Source organism: Neophocaena asiaeorientalis, unplaced genomic scaffold, assembly GCF_003031525.2.
Source record: "Neophocaena asiaeorientalis asiaeorientalis breed wild unplaced genomic scaffold, Neophocaena_asiaeorientalis_V1.1 scaffold225, whole genome shotgun sequence".
Classification (NCBI taxonomy): Eukaryota; Metazoa; Chordata; class Mammalia; order Artiodactyla; family Phocoenidae; genus Neophocaena; species Neophocaena asiaeorientalis.
Window position 1 is genome coordinate 2,786,178 of NW_020172364.1, and position 18,935 is coordinate 2,805,112.

An 18,935-nucleotide genomic window follows, 5' to 3' on the forward strand; every position below is an offset into this window, starting at 1 on the left:
GCTAAGTAAGATAAGTCACACAGAGAAAGGCAAATACTGTATGATATCATTTATATGTGGAATCTTAAAAATACAACAAACTAGTGAATAAAACAAGAAAGAAGCAGACTCACATATATAGAGAACAAACTAGTGGTTACCAGTGGGGAGAGGGAAGGGGGAGAGGCAATATAGGGGTAGGGGGAAAAAAGGGTTATTATGGAATTACATGAAATCACGTTTGTGAAACTTTTGAAAATCGTAAAGCACTATAGGATTTCAAGAATCTTTCATTCGATTAAAAAAAATACTCTGGAAAAACAAACAAACAAAACTTGCCAGTGAAAGTTATATGGTCTTAAACCATCTCATTTTGGGTAAATATTCAGTCAATTGAAAGTTGTAGTACTATCAGAACTTACCCCTCCCCACTCTTGACTTCCCAAGATGGCCTGTGGGATCAAAGGGAAGCTTCGAGGGAGTGGCCAGAGGGGTCTCAGATCTGTGTGCAGAGCTGTGAGCCATAGCCTGGGTCCTCACTGGCCTTTGCAGCCATGTGCCTAGTCACACCTGGTCACCAGGGCCCTACTGGCATCAACTGCTGAGGTTGTTGGCTGTAAGCTCATGATCTGTTGCTTCAGCTCCTTGAGAGTCTGACGTCTCACCTTCCCACCCCGACTCCTTCATCCCTGCTCCTCTCACCAGCTGACCTGGGAGCACTTCAGCTCTTGCTGGGGTTTTTAGCTCTGTCCATCCTTGGCGTCTTAGCCACATCATTACCTGCCAATTAGTCCACCATAAGGCCTCTGGTTTAGGATCACCTGGCCCCTGGCACAGTGCCCATTGGCCTGTCCATGGCTCTCACCCATGTTACTTTCTGCTTGCCTGGCAGAAGGCATAAGAGAAGTCTGGGTTTCTGGCACACCATCTGAAAATTGTGGAGACCCAGCAGCACTATCTCAGATTCCTCTTTCTCACTAATGCTGCTGTCTGCTCCTAAGCCCTGATCAATGTGAGACTTCTGCCAGAATTGGGCAGCCTTCCAAGCTGGGCCAGGAGAAGTGGGCTTCTAGCCTCCTCCACACTCAGCTGGATATTTCTAAGCCCCTGCCTCAGGGTTAGACCCCCAAAGTAGGAGAATACAGACATGCCCATGCTGACCACTTACCCTACCTCTTTCTCCATGAAACTTATTTTTATCTCCGCGATTCCCATTCTCTCTTTGGGTTTTAGCTTAAAGCTAAGAGAGTCCTTTCCTGGCCTTTCAGATTAGATTGACGGTAAATTTCACAAGGGCAGAAACTGTTTTGTTCATTTCTGATCCTCAGTATCTAACATAGTGCTGGGCACACAGTGCCAGGACATAGAATGGAAACACGCAAAAAATTTGTTGAACAAATATTGTTAATCTGCCTTTACCCTTAATAGACATTAAGGTCAGGAGGCCAACAGTGACATTTTATAAATCCCTCTATTCCCTTATCATGCAGGGCTTTGGAGTAAGTTCCTGGCTCTACTATTCATTTATTCAACAAATACTTCTTGAGTGCATACTATGTGCAATGCACTGGGCTTGCAATTGGAGATATACGAGTAAATCCTTTAAAACATTTTTATTAAACACACCCAAAAAATTGATAACATATACGTAAAGTGAAAAACAAATTATAAAGTGAACCCCCTCTAGACCTTGGTAATTCCAATGGTAAATCTTTACGTAGTGAGGAAAACAGATTGGAGAGGGACAGAAATAGATACCTGGAGACCACATGGGAGGCTACAGTGTCCTTGGGCAGAGAGATGATGGGGTCTACTCTAGGGTGGTACAGGGAGAAGGAAAGGGAAGGTTGGGCTCAAGAGATATTTAGGTGGAAAACAGTACTTGAGGGGTTGTTACTCACTAGTTGTATGACCTAGATAACCTTTCCGAGCCCCAGTTTCTGCATCTGTAAAATAGGTTAGTAATAACTATAGTTATTTGTATCCCTAGCACAGAGCACAAAGCTTGGTACAAGATGACACATACAAAAATCATAGCTACTGTGGTCCTTGCTGTAGAAGCTTCATAAATGCCGGCAGAATGAATATTCTGTCTTTGGGCTGGAACTCGCCATCTTTCTCTAAGGAGGAAAATAATATATGATGGTGCCTTTACCAGAACCGGCGCCCATGCTCCCCAGGTAGCGGGGCAGTGCTGGGCAGAGCGGGCCAGCGCGTCCCGGCCCGGGGTGAGAGTCTAGGACAGCCTCAACCCCGCCCCGGCCCCGCCCACAACCTTGCGAACTCCGCCCCCGGAACCGCGCGCGTCGCCACCGCCCTTGCTGGTGACGTCCGGGCCGGACGGGTCGGGCGGGCTCTGCAGAGCAGTGTGCTTCCGCGGGCTCCGGGGTCGCTGGGGCCTCGTGGCGGGGCGGCTCCACGGGGCTTGGCCCGCTGCCTCCCCTCCCCCGTACCCTCTCGCGGCGCCCGGCGGGGCCTGCGCTTCAGCCGGAGACCCGGAAAAAGGGTGAGTGTTGGCGGGAGCGGGATGGGACCGCCGGGCGCGCGCTCCGTTCTCCGGGCATTGTCTGGGCGGGGGCGGCGCGGGCACGTGCGCGCCCTTCCCCCACCCCGCCGGACGCGCTGGCACCCTGGCTAAGGGGAGGGAGGGAGGGGGCGGGTGACTGACGAGAGGAGAGGATCCGAAGGAGGAGGCTGGGTCCGGGGTGAGTGTGTGTGCCGGGGGAGTCTCCGCAGCAGGAACCCGGAATTTGGGTGTGTGAGGGGTGTCATTTTTTAAGGGACACCGCGCTCTCTGAGGGGATGGGGGTCCCCTGGGCCCCACTGGCGGGAGCTTTTAGCACGTTAAACCTGGTGGCCTGCGATGGGATTGGAGACGAGATTTGGCCCCAGCACCGGCAAGTTGTGGATTTATCAGCAAGAATCCTGGAATCTTTCTCCAACCTGTCGGCTTCCCTACTGTCTCCTTCCACCGTGAAGGATGAGTAGGATTTAGAAAGGTTGGAGGATACTTTAGAGATGGTGCCCCGAGTTAAAGCACCAGAGGTGTGAGACAGTGCGGGGTGGGAGTGAAAGGCTGCTTTGGTGGGTTGCGGCCAGATTGCAGAAGACAATGAGGTTTATCTCATAACCTTTTTTTTTTTTTCTATTGTGAATGTAATTATGTTGCGGGAAAATATCACCAGTAATTCTACAGCCCTGACACCTCATTCTTAGAATTTTGATATTTGTTTGCTACTGTTTTCTTTTAAGCTTGTAACAGTTACGAAGTTGTAACTACAATTTTCCATTCCCTTTTCTACTTAACATGTAAGAATATAATATTATGTAGTATTCAGCAATATAATTTCCTCTTTCTTAATAAGCAAGTAGTAGGTATTCATCATAGAAAAATTTAAAAATACAAGAAAAATGAGGAAAAGTACCCATAGTTTTACTGTCCAGAGATATTATCATGGAGTGTATATTTTTGGTTTTGTATGTTCTTTCAAAGATAGGAGCAGGTGAAGCCATTCTTAGGAATTTAGTTTTTTTTGTTTTTTTGCGGTACGCGGGCCTCTCACTGTTGTGGCCTCTCCCGTTGCGGGGCACAGGCTAAGGACGCGCAGGCTCAGTGGCCATGGCTCACGGGTCCAGCCGCTCCGCGGCATGTGGGATCTTCCCGGGCCGGGACACGAACCCGTGTTCCCTGCATCGGCAGGCGGACTCTCAACCACTGCGCCACCAGGGAAGCCTGGAATTTAGTTTTTATAAGAACTCTTTTGAAGGCTGTAAGAAGGAAAGTAGCATAATCTGGGCGGAGGAAGAGGGCAAGAGCGGAAGCTAGAAGATCGGTTAGTTTACAGTACCTTGGACTAGGTCCATGATTGTGGAGATGGAGAAGAGTAAGTAGAAAGATTAACAAATATTTTGGGGGTAGAATGAACAAGACTTGGAAATGGATTGGTGAAAGGGAGAACTCTTTGCTTTTTGATACTTGTTTTGAGCAACTTTGAGTAGATGGCAGCATTCGCTGAGAAGAATGGAAGAGAGAAATTTGAGGTGGGAAAAATCATGAGTTCTGTTTTGGGTGTATTAAATTTGAAATGTATATTAGATATGAAGTTGGTATGTTGAGGAAGCAGTTGGATGTACAGGTTTGGAGCTTCCAGAAGAGAACCTAGAGCTGGAGATAAAAATTTGGGAGTACTCAGTATATAGATGATATTCAAAGTTATAGGACTCCCTGTGATCACTTAGGGAAAGAGTGTAGATAAGTGAAAATTGAGTGAGCCTCAGGCACTATAATGCTTGGAAATCTTATAGAGGAAAAAGATTGGGCACAGGACAGAAGAAACAGCCAGCGAGGTAAGAGAAAAAAGCAGGAGACTGGTGTCATGGAAACCACAAGAGAGAAGTTTCTGGATGATGGAGGCTTGGTCCGTCAGTGCTTCTGAGATGTTTAATGAGTTGCTTACTTGGATTTGGCAACGCAGAGGTTATTAGTTTGGTCATTGGTATTATTATCCAGAGTACTAGAAGTAGGAGGTAGAAACAGATGGGAGTAATTGAATGGGAGTGGGGAAGTGAAGACAATGAGTGTGAATTAGAAACAAGTGCCCCTTGTTCAAGACACCCAATTTTCATCTCCCCCCAAACTAAATTTAATAGATGAAAAATTGTGTCTTTAATGTTTCATTTCTTGATTACTAGCATGTTTGAATATTTTTTCACATTTATTGGCCATTTGTGAATTTCTTTTCCTGCCCTTTGTGCGTCTTTTTATTTGTGTTTGTCTTTTCCTGATTGACTTTCTAATTGTCAAGAATTATGTAGATACTAAAAATATGTAGCCTGATACAGAGCTTACAGAATTTTCCCCCTTATGTGTGTCGCCATTCCCCACCCCCTGGGAATAAATTGAGTTTATTACCTGTGCTCCATCAGGAAGGGCATAGTTAATAATGGAAAAAGCATACTTACCATTTAACTCCTATGTATACTTTTTTTCAGGTGTAGTAAAATACACATAACGTAAAATTTACCACTGTGACCATTTTTAAGTGTACAGTTCAGTGGTATTAAATACATTTATATCATCGTGCAGCCATCACCACGATCCGTCTCCACAACTCTTTTCATCTTGTAAAACAGAAACTCTAAACTTCTCATTTTCCCTTACCCACAGCTATTGGCAATCACCATTCTGCTTTCTGTCTCTATGATTTTGACTAGTTTGAGTACCTCATATAAGTGGATTCAGTCAGCAGTTGTGTTTTTGTGACTGGCTTATTTTACTTAGCATAATGTACTGAAGGTTCATCCATGTTGTAGCATATGTCTCAATTTCCTTCCTTTTTAAAGGCTGGATAATATTCCAGTGTATGTATATATCACATTTTATCTTTTCATTCATCTGTTGATGAAAAATTGAGTTGTTTCCATCTTTTGGCTCATGTGAATAATGCTCCTAGGAATGTGGGTGCCCAGATATCGGTTTGAGTCCCTGCTTTCAGTTCTTTGGGGGTATTTACACAGAAGTGGAATTGCTGGATCATACAGTAATTCTATTTTTAATTTTTTGAGGAAGCGCCACACTGTTTTCCATAGTGGCTGCACCATTTTATATTCCCACCACCAATGCACGAGGGTTCCAGTTTCTTCAGTCCTTGCCAACACTTTTCTGCTTTCTGTTTTTTCTAAAGTAGCCATGCTAATGGCTGTGAGATGATATCTCATTGTGTTTTTGATTTGTACTTCCCTAATATTAGTGATGTTGAATATCTCTTCATGTGCTTATTGACCATTTGTATATCTTTGGAGAAATATCAATTCAAATCCTTTGCCCATTTTGAATCGAGTTCTAAGTTTTGTGTTTAGGTCTTTGATCCATTTTGAGTTAATTTTTGTACCTGGCATTAGTTAAGGGTCCAAATTCATTTTTTTGCACATAGATATCCAGTTTTTCTAGCACTATTTGTTGAAAAGACTGTTTTTTTCCCCATTAAATGGTCTTGGCACCCTTGCCAAAGATCATTTGAGCATATATGCAAGAGTTAATTTTGGGGCTATTTTATTCCATTGGTCTATATATCTGTGTTATGCCAGTACCATGCTGTTTTGATTACTGTAGCTTCTAGTAAGTTTTGAAATCAGGAAGTGTGAGTCCTCCAGTTTTGTTCTTTTTCAAGATTGTTTTGGTTATTCAGGGTCCCTTGAGATTCTATATGAATTTTGGGATGGGTTTTTCTATTTCTGCAAAAAATGTCATTGAGATTTCAGTCAATTTGCATTGACTTTGTAGATGGCTTCGGGTACTATTGACTTTTTAACAGTATTAGGTCTTCCAGTCCATGAAAACGGGATGTGTTACCATTTATTGGTCTTCTTTAATTTCTTTCAGCAATATTTTGTAGTTTTCATTGTATATATCTTTTACCTTCTTGGTTAGTTCCTAAGTATTTTATTCTTTTTGATGCTATTATAAATGGAAATATTTTTGTAATTTCCTTTTCAGATTGTTCATTGTTTGTGTATAGAAATGTAACTGATTTTTATGTGATGACTTGGTATCCTGCTACTTTGCTGAATTAATTTATTCTACCAGTTTTTTGGTGGAATCTTTAGGGTTTTCTACATATCTTCCCATATTAAAATTCCTTTATAGTCATTCAATAGATACACTGTAATTTGCTATGGACTATTTCCAGTTTTTTATTATGAAGTTTTTTATTCTAAATATATAGAAAGTGGAGAACTAATATTTAAGTTGTAGATCTGTTAAGTACAACCCATATATGATGTATATCACCAGTCTTGAGAGTATTTCCTTAGTATAGATTCCAAGAAATACTTGATCCTCCTCTCTTCTCATTTGCTCATGCAGAATAGAATTCTTCATTGCCATCTCCTTAAATTGGCCCCCACCTCCTTGCTTTTAACTAAACCTGCCCCCCTTTCAGTCTGTTTTCTACACTGCCACTGAATGGAGGGTGAGGGTCAGCATTGGTGCACTTTTCCCTCATAGAAAACAAGACTTATGAAGCAGATTGTTTCTATAGCATCTGTTCTGTGGGAGTTAGAAAAAAATTTTTTGAAGGCTGGGGTGCACTTCATGGATGAATTGGGATTTATTTTGATTCTTGAAGGATGAATAGCATTTCAGTAAGCAGAGAGAAGTTAGGGATGAAATGTGAACCCGTTGGAAGGTAATTAGGAGAAGTTCAAGCATGTGAACTTTGATGACTGTAGGCAGGGAGAGGTAGAAGAACTAGTTCTCCTAACCAAGGATTGTTTATTCTGTTTATCTGAAGAGTGAGCTTGGGGTAAGTGTGGGGTGAGACCTGTTATGTGGTGGTAATGAAGGCTGGTGGTGACCAGAATGCCAGGGAGCAGGAGCTTCAACTTTATTCATAATGTTTTTACTTACAGAGTTGTGGATATGTTGGTGATTGTTATTTATTTTGTTTTTTTAAACTAATTTAGTTTATTTGAGTGTATACTTATTCGTTGAGACATAATTCACATAAGACAGAATTCACCATTTTAAAGTGTATATAATTCAGTGTTTTTTTTAGTATATTCACAAGGTTGTACAACCATTACTACCATCTAATTCCATAACATTTTCATGATTCCAGAAAGAAACCCCATACATATTTGCAGTCAGTCCCAGTTCCCTCCTCCCCTCATCCCCTGGCAGCCACTTTCTGTGTCTATGGATTTGCCTGTTTCTGGACATTTCATAGAAATATAATCATGTAACGTGGCCTTTTGTGTCTGGCTTCTTTCACTTAATTAGCATGATATATTCAAAGTTGATCGGTGTTGTAGCATGTGTTGGTACTTTATTCTTTTTTATTGCTTAATAATACGTTGTATGATTATATCACATTTTGTTTATCCAATCATCAATTGACATTTGAGTTGCTTCCATTTTTTTCACTATTGTGAATAATGTTGTTATGAACATTCACATACGTACAAGTTTTTTTGTGGACATATGTTTTTAGTTCTTTTGAATGTATACCTAGGTGTGGAATTGCTAGGTCACATAGTAATTCTGTGTTTAACTTTTTGAGGAACTGCCAAACTGTTTTCCACAGCAGTTGCACCATTTTACATTTCCACCAACAATGTGTGAGGGCTCCAATTGTGTATTCTTTTTATATTTTTAAATTTATTTTATTTATATATTTTTGGCTGCATTGGGTCTTCATTGCTGCACACGGGCTTCCTCTAGTTGGGACGAGCGGGGGCTACTCTTCATTGTGGTACCTGGGCTTCTCATCGTGGTGGCTTCTCTTGTTGCGGAGCAAGGGCTCTAGGCCTACAGGCTCAGTAGTTGTGGCTCGCGGTCTCTAGAGCACAGGCTCAGTAGTTGTGGCGTACTGGCTTAGTTGCTCCGTGGCATGTGGGAGCTTCCCAGATGAGGGCTCAAACCCGTGTGCCCTGCATTGGCAGGCGGATTCTTAACCACAGCGCCACCAGGGGAGCCCACCATTGTGTATTCTTTATACATTTTTTGACAGTCTGTATTTAATAGCTGTGTGTGTTTAAATTGCTTCATTGAGGTACAATTGGCATACCACAGTCTGCACATATATAAAGTGTATAATTTGATAAGTTTTGACATATTTATGTATCTGAAAACATCACCACAATCAAGATAGTAAACATATGCATCATCCCCCCAATTTTTCTAATGCCCCTTTGTGATCCTTCTCTCTCCCTTCCCCATCGTTGCCCCATACCACAACAACCACTGATCAGGTTTCTGTCACTATAGACTAGTTTGCATTTTGTATAAATGTTACCATTGTAGTATATACTTTTTTCTTAAGCTGGCTTCTTTCACTCAGCATCATTTTGAAATTAATTCGTGTTGCTGCATGTATTGGTTAATTCTTTTTTATTTTATTTTTTAAGTTTATTTATTTATTTATTTATGGCTGCCTTGGGTCTTTGTTGCTACGCGCGGGCTTTCTCTAATTGCGTTGAGCGGGGGCTACTCTTTGCTGCAGTGTACGGGCTTCTTAATGCAGTGGCTTCTCGTTGTGGAGCACGGGCTTCAGTAGTTGTGGCACGTGGGCTCAGTAGTTGTGGCACACAGGCTTCAGTAGTTGTGGCTCGCAGGCTCTAGAGCGCAGGCTCAGTAGTTGTGGTTCACGGGCTTTGTTACTCCGTGGCGTGTGGGATCTTCCCGCACCAGGGCTTGAACCCATCTCCCCTGCATTGGCAGGCAGATTCTTAACCACTGTACCACCAGGGAAGTCCCTGGTTAATTCTTTTTTATTGAAGAGTATGTTCTATTGTATGGATATATCGCAATTTGTTTATCCATTTGCCTACTAATGGACATTTGGGTTGTTTTTAGTTTTTGACTATTACAAATAACATTGCTGTGAACATTTGTGTTTCTGTATGGACATAGGCTTTTTTTTTTTTTTTTTAAACCATCTTTATTGGGGTATAATTGCTCTACAATGGTATGTTAGTTTCTGCTTTATAACAAAGTGAATCAGCTATACATATACATATGTTCCCAAATGTCTTCCCTCTTGCGTCTCCCTCCCTCCCACTCTCCCCATCCCACCCCTCCAGGCTGTCCCAAAGCCCCGAGCTAATATCCCTGTGCCTTGCGGCTGCTTCCCCCTAGCTATCTACCTTACTACGTTTGTTAGTGTGTATATGGACATAGGCTTTTATTTCTCTTGGGTAATACCTAGGAGTGGAATGGCTGGGTCATATGGTAGGGAATGTTTAATTTTTTTTAAGAAACTCCCAAGCTGTTTTCCAAAGTGGTTGTACCATTTTGCATTCCCACCACCAATGCATGAAAGTTCCAGTTGTTTCACATTCTCTGTAGTTGTGTCTTTTAAACATATAGAGAAGTAAGAAGAAAACAGAAAGAGACATAAACCCTTTTGGCATTTTCCTCCCCCAAATAATGCATGTACATGGTTAGAAAATTCAAACATTGTAGTCAGGAATAAAATGAAATGCAAAACCACTACCCAGAGGCAACTGTTGTTAAATCATTTTTTATCCTTTCTTCCAGAAAAACCTACACAGGCATCTACGCTCATATTTTTGGGTTTCTCTGCTCTTTCCCCTAGTTTACACAGAAAGAATCAAAGTATACACACCATCTGCACCTTGGCTTTTGTTCACTTTACAATTTATTTTAGAGGTATTTCCATATCAACACATTCTTTTTAATGGCTACATTGCAGAACATTTTTGCTATATGAAAACATGAATATGTTCCAGTGCAATTGATATAATAGGGAACTATTTTGAGTATAACGTGAATTTCACATTCTCTCATGCGTGATTTCATCTGCAAGAAATGCTAGGTGAATGCAGAAAACGGCACCTGCTGAATTGAGCCATGGCAAAAATACACAAGCCACGTGCAGGCACACACCTCAGACATCCTCTAGCAACCTCAGTTTGCTGTGTTATGAGCCACACCCATCCACATCTGGTGTTAAACTTTTCTGTTGATTTCAGATTAGCCTCATTACCACTTCAAGGTAACTCAACAAGCTGTAACTTTTCAATGCCCACTTCCACAAGCAAACTTGAGATCTTTTTCAAGGCAAACTGCCAAGTTTATTGTCGCACGTAGGTATTTCTTAACCATTTAATGTGTAGAACTGTGCTGCCATTTTTACAATATTAGATTCCTTTTTTTATTTGATTCCCTTTTTTTCTTAATGTCACTGATAAAATTTTTGAGTGTTGGGCCCAAACCCATTTTTCCTATAAGCCTTGTGGTTTTTGTTATGCAATTTTATACAGCGTGGTGATTTTTAGGAATGCATATGTCACATTACAGTGGAACTGATTTATTCCATACTATGAATGTACATAATTTCTTTTTTGTTTTAAAAAATTATGAATTACGTCATATGTATATTAAAGAGCACATATAATAAGGAGGTATGTTTTAAAGAATAATAATGAAGTAACAAATACCTACTTAGCTATCACCCAGCTTAAGACATAAATCAGTCGGACTTCGCTGGTGGTACAGTGGTTAGGAATCTGCCTGCCGACACAGGGGACATGGGTTTCGAGCCCTGGTCCGGGAATATCCCACATGTTGCCGAGCAACTAAGCCAGTGCGTCACAATGAAGTGTAGACCCCGCTCTCCACAACTAGAGAAAGCCTGTGCGCAGCAACGAAGACACAACACAGCCATAAATAAATAAATGAATTAGTTAATTAATTAAAAGGAGATCACTAATACTTTTGAACCTCCTTGTGTTCCTCTCGCTGATCATTTTATACCTTTTTTGAATATCTGAAACATTTGATTAGAAAACTAAATTAGGAAGTGTTAACAGTCCGTGCCTCTGGTCTTCCAAATGTTGATTAGGAACTGGTCTTCCTAAGGTTGATTCCCCAGGTGACTGCCTTGCCCTCCTGCAAGTGTACACATAGCATGTACACGCATACTTGGGGAAGGATAATCTGTAAATAGATTTCTGTTTAAGGTTAATGTATAGTGGGTTTGTCATTGTTATTATTTATAATGCCTTTATTAAGTTCTAATTCAGATACCATAAAATTCACTCCTTTAAGCTCATGCAGCTCAATATCAAAATAACAAGCAACCCAATCCAAAAATGGGCAGAAGACCTAAATAGACATTTCTCCAAAGAAGATATACAGATGGCCATCAAACACATGAAAGAATGCTCAACATCATTAATCATTAGAGAAATGCAAATCACAACTACAATGAGGTATCACCTCACACCAGTCAGAATGGCCATCATCAAAAAATCTACAAACAACAAATGCTGGAGAGGGTGTGGAGAAAAGGGAACCCTTTTGCACTATTGGTGGGAATGTAAGTTGATGCAGCCAATATGGAGAACAGATGAAGTTTCCTTAAAAAACTAAAAATAGAACTACCGTACAACCCAGCAATCCCACTACTGGGCATATACCCTGAGAAAACCATAATTCAAAAAGAGTCAGGTACCACAATGTTCATTGCAGCTTTGTTTACAATACCCAGGACATGGAAGCAACTGAAGTGCCCATCAACAGATGAATGGATAAAGAAGATGTGGCACATATATACAATGGAATATTACTCAGTCATAAAAAGAAACAAAATTGAGTTATTTGTAGTGAGGTGGGTGGTCCTAGAGTCTGTCATACAGAGTGAAGTAAGTCAAAGAGAAAAACAAATACTGTATGCTAACACATATATATGGAATCTAAAAAAAAAAAAGGTTCTGCAGAACCTAGGGGCAGGACAGGAATAAAGACACAGATGTAGAGAACAGACTTGAGGACACGGGGAGGGGGAAGGGTAAGCTGGGACAAAGTGAGAGAGTGGTGTGGACATGTATACACTACCAAATGTAAAATAGATAGCTAGTGGGAAGCAGCTGCATAGCACATGGAGGTCAGCTCAGTGCTTTGTTACCACCTAGAGGGGTGGGATAGGGAGGGTGGAAGGGAGACGGAAGAGGGAGGAGATATGGGGATATATGTATATGTATAGCTGATTCACTTTGTTATACAGCAGAAACTAACACACCATTGTAAAGCAATTATATTACAATAAAGATGTTAAAAAATAAATAAATAGAGTAAACAATGTAAAAAACCAATTCACTCCTTTAGAGTGTAATACTTGGGGGGTTTTTTGGTTTGTTGTTTTTAGTATATTTACAAAGTTACACAACCATCACTGTGTCTAATTCCAGAAAAATTTCATCAATAGGTAGATTTTTGTAAATAGGTAGATTTTCTAGATTAGGCAGTGCTAAAGAAAAACCAATTTTCTGAAAAATGTCTTATGTTTTAAGGTACTTGTTTTCTTTCTAGAATCTCAGCTCTTAATAGAAAGGCATGAGACTTATCCCCATAGGATTGACTGTCAGTTTGAAAGCTCCAGTGAAAAAATCCCTATTTAGTGAAGTGTGCAAAATTTGGCTTAATTTGTATATTCTCAGTGACTGTGGCCAAGAGTTTGACACAATCTTGATCTGGTCCAGTTCCTTTCTTTCCTTTTCAGCCCTTATTTGTAGACAAGTCTTTTTTTTTTTTTCCTCTTTTTGCTTCTCTTGGAAAGAAAACTTTTATGGCTTCACAACTGAAACAACAAGATTGTCATATGAGTCAGAATTGTCACTTTAGATAATTCCAGTGATTTTTGTCTGAAAGTGGCTCTAAGGAAGTTACTGGAATGTTATATGGCCTACCTTCTGTCAACTTAAGAAGAATTTACCGTAAATATATCAAAACCTGTAAACTTCCCAGATAGCTCAGTCTGTCTACAAAGAGTATGTTTAAGAGGTCGGGTAAAGGAAGGGTAAACCTACCTAAAGCCAGCTCTCCAGTTGTTGCACTAATGGATAGAAGCAGGGCGTTCATAATTTAGAAGAGCTGTTTGATCCTAAACTCTTTTTCTTGTTACTTTGTAAGACTGGAGACAGAATACTGTCCTGAATGGATCCTGGGACAGACCTTATATAGCAACTTTTGTAGTCTTAAGCAGTTTTATTTATAATAGGAAAGTAGGTGTTTTTGACCTGGAGATATATAATACTTAAATAATGAAACAATTTTTTTGAGCTCAGCTGTCTAACTGTCCCATTTTGCTCACCTCTTAACATGTCACACTGGGGACGGCTAGATCAACCGAGTGGATCACATCAGTTTGATGCAAATGACCAACGTCTATCAGCTTCCCACCATTCTGGTCCAGTGTAAAATTGTGGCTATTTTTATTTAAAAGACCTATTTTTTCCCATACCAGGTGAGTTGAAGAAACAGTGATTGTGTTGGCCGACACAGGGCTCAAACCTGTGTCCCCTGCATTGGCAGGTGGATTCTTAGCCACTGCGCTGCCAGGGAAGTCCCAGCATACAGTATTTGTTTTTCTCTTTCTGAGTTACTTCACTCTGTATGACAGACTCTAGCCCTATGCATCTCACTACAAATAACTCAACTTTGTTTCTTTTTATGGCTAAGTAATACTCCATTGTATATATGTGCCACATCTTCTTTATCCATTCATCTGTCGATGGACACTTAGGTTGCTTCCATGTCCTGGCTATTGTAAATAGTGCTGCAGTGAACATTGTACATGTCTTTTTTTGAATTATGGTTTTCTCAGGGTATATGCCCAGTAGCGGGATTGCTGGGTCATATGGTAGTTCTATTTTTAGTTTTTTAAGGAACCTCCTTACTGTTCTCCGTAATGGCTGTATCAATTTACATTCCCACCAGCAGTGCAAGAGGGTTCTCTTTTCTCCACACCCTCTCTAGCATTTATTGTTTGTAAATTTTTTGATGATGGCCATTTTCTGACCAGTGAGAGGTGATACCTCATTGTAGTTTCGATTTGCACTTCTCTAATGATTAGTCACATTGAGTATCTTTTCATGAGTTTGTTGGCAATCTGTGTATCTTCTTTGGAGAAATGTTTAGGTTTTCTGCCCATTTTTGGATTGGGTTGTTTTTCTGGTATTGAGCTGCTTGTAAATTTTGGAGATTAATCCCTTGTCAGTTGCTTAGTTGGCAAATATTGTCTCCCATTCTGAGGGTTGTCTTTTCGTCTTGTTTATGGTTTCCTTTGCTGTACAAAAGCTTTTAAATTTCATTAGGTCTCATTTGTTTGTTTTTATTTCCATTTCTCTAGGAGGTGGGTCAAAAAGGATGTTTCTGTGATTTATGTCATAGAGTGTTCTGCCTATGTTTTCCTCTAAGAGTTTTATAGGGTCTGGCCTTACACTTATAGTGTCTTGTCTTTCATCCATTTTGAGTTTATTTTTGTGTATGGTGTTAGGGAGCTAATTTCATTCTTTTACATGTAGCTGTCCAGTTTTCCCAGTCCCACTTACTGAAGAGGCTGTCTTTTCTCTATTGTATATTCTTGCCTCCTTTATTAAAGATAAGGTGACAATATGTGGGTGGGTTTATCTTTGGGCTTTCCATCCTGTTCCATTGATCTGTCTTTCTGTTTTCGTGCCAGTACCATACTGTCTTGATTACTGTAGGTTTGTAGTATAGTCTGAAGTCCGAGAGCCTGATTCCTCCAGCTCCGTTTTTCTTTCTCAAGGTTGTTTTGGCTATTTGGGGTCTTTTGTGTTTCCATACAAATTGTGAAATTTTTTGTTCTAGTTCTGTGAAAAATGCCATTGGTAGTTTGTTGGGGGTTACATTGAATTTGTAGATTGCTTTGGGTAGTAGAGTCATTTTCACAGTGTTGATTTTTTCAATCCAAGAACATAGTATCTCTCTCCATCAGTTTGTATCATCTTTAATTTTTTTCATCAGTGTCCTATAGTTTTCCGCATACAGGTCTTTTGTCTCCTAAAGTAGGTTTATTCCTAGATATTTTATTCTTTTTGCTGCAGTGGTAAATGGGAGTGTTTCCTTAATTTCTCTTTCAGATTTGTCATCATTAGTGTATATGAATGCAAGAGATTGCTGTGCATTTTGTATCCTGCTACTCTACCAAATTCATTGATTAGCTCTAGCAGTTTTCTGGTAGCATCTTTAGGATTCTCTATGTATAGTATCATGTCATCTGCAAACAGTGACAGTTTTACTCCTTTACCTATTTGGATTCTTCTTATTTCTTCTTCTTCTCTGATTGCTGTGGCTAAAACTTCCAAAACTATGTTGAATAATAGTGGTGAGAGTGGGCAACCTTGTCTTGTTCCTGATCTTAGAAGAAATGGTTTCATGTTTTCACCATTGAGAATGATGTTAGCTGTGGGTTTGTCATATATGGCCTTTATTATGTTGAGGTAGTTTCCCTCTATGCCTACTTTCTGGAGAGATTTTATCATAAATGGGTATTGATTTTTGTCAGAAGCTTTTTCTGCATCTATTGAGTTTATCATATGGTTTTTATCCTTCAATTTGTTAATATGGTGTATCACATTGATTGATTTGCATATATTGAAGAATCTTGCATTACTGGGATAAATCCCACTTCATCGTGGTGTATGATCCTTTTAATGTGCTGTTGGATTCTGCTTGCTAGTATTTTGTTGAGGATTTTTGCATCTATATTCATCAGAGATATTGGCCTATAGTTTTTTTGTGACATCTTTGTCTGGTTTTGGTATCAGGATGATGGTGGCCTCGTAGAATGAGTTTGGGAGTATTCCTCCCTCTGCTGTATTTTGGAAGAGTTTGAGAAGGATAGGTGTTAGCTCTTCTCTAAATGTTTGATAGAATTCGCCTGTGAAGCCATCTGGTCCTGGGCTTTTGTTTGTTGGAAGATTTTTAATCACAGTTTCAATTTCAGTGCTTGTGATTGGTCTGTTTATATTTTCTATTTTTTCCTGGTTCAGTCTTGGAAGGTTGTGCTTTTCTAAGAATTTGTCCATTTTTTCCAGGTTGTCCATTTTATTGGCATAGAGTTGCTTGTAGTAATCTCTCATGATCCTTTGTATTTCTGCAGTGTCAGTTTACTTCTTTTTCATTTTTAATTCTGTTGATTTATGTCTTCTCCCTTTTTCTCTTGATGAGTCTGGCTAATGGTGTATCAATTTTGTTTATCTTCTCAAAGAACCACTAGCCTCCATGTATTTGTATTTTTTACTGTTTTTTTCCTGTAATTGATATCTAGTCTCACAGCGTTTTGGTCGGAAAAGATACTTGATATGATTTCAGTTTTCTTAAATTTACCAAGCCTTGATTTGTGACCCAAGATATGGTCTGTCCTGGAAAATGTTCCATGAGCACTTGAGAAGAAAGTGTATTCTGTTGTTTTTGGATGGAATGTCCTATAATATCAATTAAGTCCATCTTGTTTAGTGTGTCATTTAAAGCTTGTGTTTCCTTATTTATTTTCATTTTGGATGATCTGTCCTTTGGTGAAAGTGGGGTGTTAAAGTCCCCTACTATTATTGTGTTACTGTCGATTTCCCCTTTTATGGCTGTTAGCATTTGCCTTATGTATTGAGGTGCTCCTATGTTGGGTGCCTAAATATTTACAATTGTTTTATCTCCTTCGTGTATTGATCGCTTGATCATTACATAGTGTCCTTCTTTGTCTCTTATAATAGTCTTTATTTTAAAGTCTATTTTGTCTGATATTAGAATTGCTACTCCAGCTTTCTTTTGATTTCTATTTGCATGGAATATATTTTTCCATCCCCTCACTTTCAATCTGTATGTGTCCCTAGCTAGGTCTGAAGTGGGTCTCTTGTAGACAGCATGTGTATGGATCTTGTTTTTGTATCTATTCAGCCAGTCTACGTCTTTTGGTTGGAGCATTTAACCCATTTACATTTAAGGAAATTATTGATATGTGTGTTCCTATTACCGTTTTCTAATTGTTTTTGGTTTGTTTTTGTAGGTCTTTTCCTTCTCATGTGTTTCCTACCTAGAGAAGTTCCTTTAGCATTTGCTGTAAAGCTGGTTTGGTGGTGCTGAATTCTCTTAACTTTTGCTTATCTGTAAAGGTTTTAATTTCTCCATCAGATCTGAATGAGATCCTTGCTGGGTAGAGTAATCTTGGTTGTAGGTTTTTCCCATTCAGCACTTTAAATATGTCCTGCCACACTCCTGGCTTGCAGAGTTTCTGCTGAAAAATCAGCTGTGAACCTTATGGATATTCCCTTACATGTTATTTGTTGCTTTTCCTTTGCTGCTCTTAATATTTTTTCTTTGTATTTAATTTTTGATAGCTTGATTAATATGTGTCTCGGTGTGTTTCTTTTTGAGTTTATCCTGTATGGGACTCTCTGTGTTTTCTGGTCTTGACTGACTGTTTCCTTTCCCATGTTAGGGAAGTTTTCAACTGTAATCTCTTCAAATATTTTCTCACACCCGTTCTTTTTCTCTTCTTCTGGGACCCCTATAATTCGAATGTTGTTGCATTTAATATTATCACAGAGGTCTCTGAGACTGTCCTCAATTCTTTTCATTCATTTTTCTTTATTCTGCTCCCTGGCAGTTATTTCCACCATTTTATCTTCCAGCTCACTTACCTGTTCTTCTGCCCCAGTTATTCTGTTATTCTTTCTAGAGTATTTTTAATTTCGGTAATTGTGTTGTTCATCACTATTTGCTCTTTAGTTCTTCTAGATCCTTGTTAAATGTTTCTTGTATTTTCTCTGTTCTGTTTCCGAGATTTTGGATCATCTTTACTATCATTACTTTGAATTCTTTTTCGGGTATGTTACCTATTTTGCCTTCATTTATTTGGTCTTGTAGGTTTTTATCTTCTTCGTCCGTAATGTGTTTTTTTGTTTCATGTTTTTTTTTTTGTTGTTGGGTGGTGCTGTATTCCTGTCTACTGGTCATTTGGCCTGAGTCGTCCAGCCCTGGAGTTTGCAGGCAGTTGGATAGAGCTGGGTCTTGGTGCTGAGGTGAGGACCTCTGGGAGGGCTCACTCCGATTGATATTCCCTGGGGTCTGAGGTTCTCTGTTAGTCCAGCGGTTTGGACTCAGAACTCCCACCACAGGAGCTCAGGCCCGACCTCCAGACTGGGAACCAAGATCCCACAAGCTTTGTGGCATGGTTAAAAAAAAAAAGGGAAGAGAGAAAGAAGAAGAGGAGCAGTACAATATCAAGAATAAAAAACAAAATAAAATTCAAAAGATAAAAAATGTATTAGTAGAAATAAAACTATAATTGAGACAACTGCAACAAGGTAAAAGAAAACCACAACAGAAAAAAGAAAAGGGGGGGAACAAGTCAAAAGGAGGGATCACTAACAAAATATAAAGAATAAAATAAAGTCAGAGAAATAAAAGATTTATTAGGAAAAATAAAACTATAAAAGGATCAAGAACAATGAATCAACAAGGTAAAACAGAAACCCAATCTAAAAGAGGAAAACAGAAACTGGAGAAGATGGCGGAAGAGTAAGACATGGAGTTCACCTTCCTCCACAAGAATACATCAAGAATACATCTACCTGTGGAACAGCACCCACAGAACAACTACTGAATGGTAGGAGGGGACCTCAGACTTCCA

At 39.7% G+C, this 18,935-nt stretch overlaps 1 protein-coding gene across 7 annotated transcripts in view; it reads left to right on the forward strand.

The window, feature by feature from the left end:
• The first annotated feature begins 2,318 nt into the window (after window positions 1–2,318).
• YEATS2 (YEATS domain containing 2) overlaps window positions 2,319–18,935 on the forward strand; it is a 112,721-nt gene continuing 96,104 nt past the window's right edge. For 6 of the 7 annotated variants that reach the window (XR_003006306.1, XM_024768280.1, XM_024768307.1 and 3 more), the window contains exon 1: window positions 2,319–2,485. The gene's annotated coding sequence lies outside the window, so the exon portion shown is untranslated. Of the gene's footprint in view, window positions 2,486–2,646; window positions 2,685–18,935 lie in introns of those variants that run through there. The other variant, XM_024768287.1, reaches the window with a different exon arrangement.